Below are 2890 nucleotides of genomic sequence, written 5' to 3' on the forward strand. Positions count from 1 at the left end.
TCTCTTTTACTGAACTCATGCCTTGACCTCAATAGTCCCAATCTTGGAAGCTAAGCAGGGTCGGCCTTGGTTAGTAATTGGATGGAAGACCTCTAACGAAGACCAGAGTTGCAGAGGCAGGCAATGGCAAACCACCTTGGTTAGTCTCTTGAGACCACCAGGGGTCACCGTGAGTCAGCTATGACTTGATGGTACTCTCCACCACCACTGAACTGATAGGAACAGGAAAAAGAAGTCAAGGGAGAGCAAGATTTAAGAAACAATATTCACATCTCTTCTCTCTTTGAACATTCAAAATAATTGCAGACTACCTCAAACAGCATGTAATTTATCTGAAGGTATGCACACCTCAGTTTTTTGGGGAATTGTTTACGTGGGGTCATGTTTTTCTCAGAAACAACTGGCCAACTTTACAACCTGAAATCCATGTGCACCACTGATTTCCTCGCTCTCCTGGGATAACAAGTTAAAGGAGGGCCTATGGTATTCTGGCTTTTGGGAGGTAGCAGTCATACAAGATCAGCAGGTTCTGGAGTCAAGCTTTGCTCTAAGAAGTTATCAACATCAGTTAATCACCATCGTATTATGGAGAGATGCATTTGGCAGAATGAACATTCCATGGCTTTGTTTTCAAAGTCTGACAGCATATGATGCTTCCGCTGGTCAGCATGTCTTGACCACAAAATCTCATCAGTCAGACATACCACAGAGGAAACAGGTCTAATATTGCACAGAGATGCATTTGACAGAAAGGGACATTCCACAAGGATGTTTTCGAAGTCTGGCATAAGACTATGCTTCTGCTAATCAACATGTTTTCTTCACCACAAAATCTCATCAGTCAGACATACCACAGAGGAAACAGGCCCGGTGCATTTATTAACTTGTTGCAATTAAGATGTGTACTGATATTAATGCATAAGAGGACCAAATAGCCCTTAGGTGACTCTTCAGAAAAAGAGGGGGATTACTAAGGAGTTGCACATCGTGTGGTTCTGTATAGTTTCCTCTGGTGGCACAGAAGACATGGATTGTGTGGTGTGTGTTTAAACGGCTGTATAAAATATTCAGCTAATCCATTATGTGCAAGATAAGGACCTGGATGCCATTTTATTTCAAGGATCTCTGAAATCCATCAGAACTGAAATGAGGCCCATTATCGCTAACTAATAAAAAAAAACCCTTATCCCACACCGGCTCAAAGTGCCAAGGGGGTGGCAACATATGACTTACCATCCGTGGCTGTCGTACGGCTAAGAGTGTTGGGTTGGGGAAAGCAATGGTGAACTACCCTGTAAAAACTTCACTGCGAAACTCTATGGATCAATCTCAACAAGCTACAAACATGGTGCTAGAAGGTGGGACACCCAGGCTGGACAGCATCAAACGAGCTGGGGATGAGCAAGGGACGATCCGAAGTAACCAGACCAATATGTGTGACGCAAAAAGGACAAACCCGCATGAGGGCCTGATTGCTGATAGGGTGACTGGTGGAAATGATCGCCTGCGCTGCACAGAATCATTCACTATTGGAACATGGAATATGAGAGGATTGAACATTGGAAAATTAGACATTGTGAAAAAGGAAATGGACAGAACTGGTGTCGACCTCATGGGAGTCAGCGAGCTGCATTGGGTTGGTTCTGGGGATTTCAACTCGGGTGAGCACGTTATGTACTACTCGAGTAACAACAACGAAAGAAGACGTGGTGTGGCCTTCATCACCAATAAGAAGCTAGCAAAGTGTGTCGAAAATGTCAGGTACATCAGTGACAGGGTAATGACAATCCACCTTAGAGGGAAACCTCTAAATTTAACCATTATCCAAGTCTACGCTCCAACAGCAGATGCAGATGTGGAGGATATTGAGGAATTCTATGCGAATGTCCAGAGCACACTCAACCAGACCCCCAAAAATGACATCACTTACATCATTGGTGATTTCAATGCCAAAGTTGGCAATGGGGAAGTCACAGGAGTTGTTGGCAGTCATGGACTAGGAAAGCAGAATGAAGCAGGTGACCATCTTGTACTGTTTTGCCAAGAGAACAAATTCCGGATTGCCAACACTTTCTTCATTCAACCAAATTGCCGCCTGTATACCTGGACATCTCCATGTGGTCAGCATCGAAACCAATATTGACTACATCCTCTGTCAACAAAAGTGGAGAGGCTCGATCCAAGCAGCAAAGACTCTCCCAGGTGCAGATTGTGGAACAGACCATCAGCTTCTTGCCGCCAAATCAGAGTAAGACTCAGCAAGATCAAGAAACCAATCATACAGAAAAAATTCGATGTGAGCAACATTCCAAAACAGTACAACGTAGAGGTAAAGAACAAGTTTGACATTCTCAACATTGAAAATGACCACCCAGATGAACTGTGGAAGAAAATCAAGGATATCATCATTGAAACTGCACAGGAGTATGTGCCATACAAGAAACAAATCAAAACCCAACCATGGCTCACAGAGGATACCATCTAGATTGCAGACAGGAGAATAGCTTCCAAGGCTATGGGTAAGATGGATGAGGCAAGGCGACTAAATGCAGAATTTCAAAGAGAAGCCCAGAAGGATAAAAACAAACATTTGAATGCTCACTGCGCCAGTCTCGAAGAAGCATACAAGAATGGACGCACCAAACAACTATTTGCCACAGTGAAACAAATAAAAAAGCCTTTTTCTACTTGTCAAGCAACCATCAAGGGGCGAGATGGAATTGAGCTAAGTGACCAACATGATATCAAAGAGCGATGGTGAGAGTACACAGAAGAACTGTATTCCAGCCCCATTAATGATCAACCAGATGACTATTTAGATAATAGCGAATTGGAACCAGACTTGTTGGAGAGTGAAATAGAATGGGCAATTCAGCAACTCCCAAACAAC

At 43.5% G+C, this 2890-nt stretch overlaps 1 pseudogene; it reads left to right on the forward strand.

Moving 5' to 3' along the window:
- Nucleotides 1-1345: 1345 nt before the first annotated feature.
- LOC129329943 (craniofacial development protein 2-like) lies at nucleotides 1346-2485 on the forward strand (annotated as a pseudogene).
- The last annotated feature ends 405 nt before the right edge of the window (nucleotides 2486-2890 follow it).

This window comes from Eublepharis macularius, chromosome 5 (genome assembly GCF_028583425.1).
Source record: "Eublepharis macularius isolate TG4126 chromosome 5, MPM_Emac_v1.0, whole genome shotgun sequence".
In the NCBI taxonomy this organism is placed as follows: domain Eukaryota; kingdom Metazoa; phylum Chordata; class Lepidosauria; order Squamata; family Eublepharidae; genus Eublepharis; species Eublepharis macularius.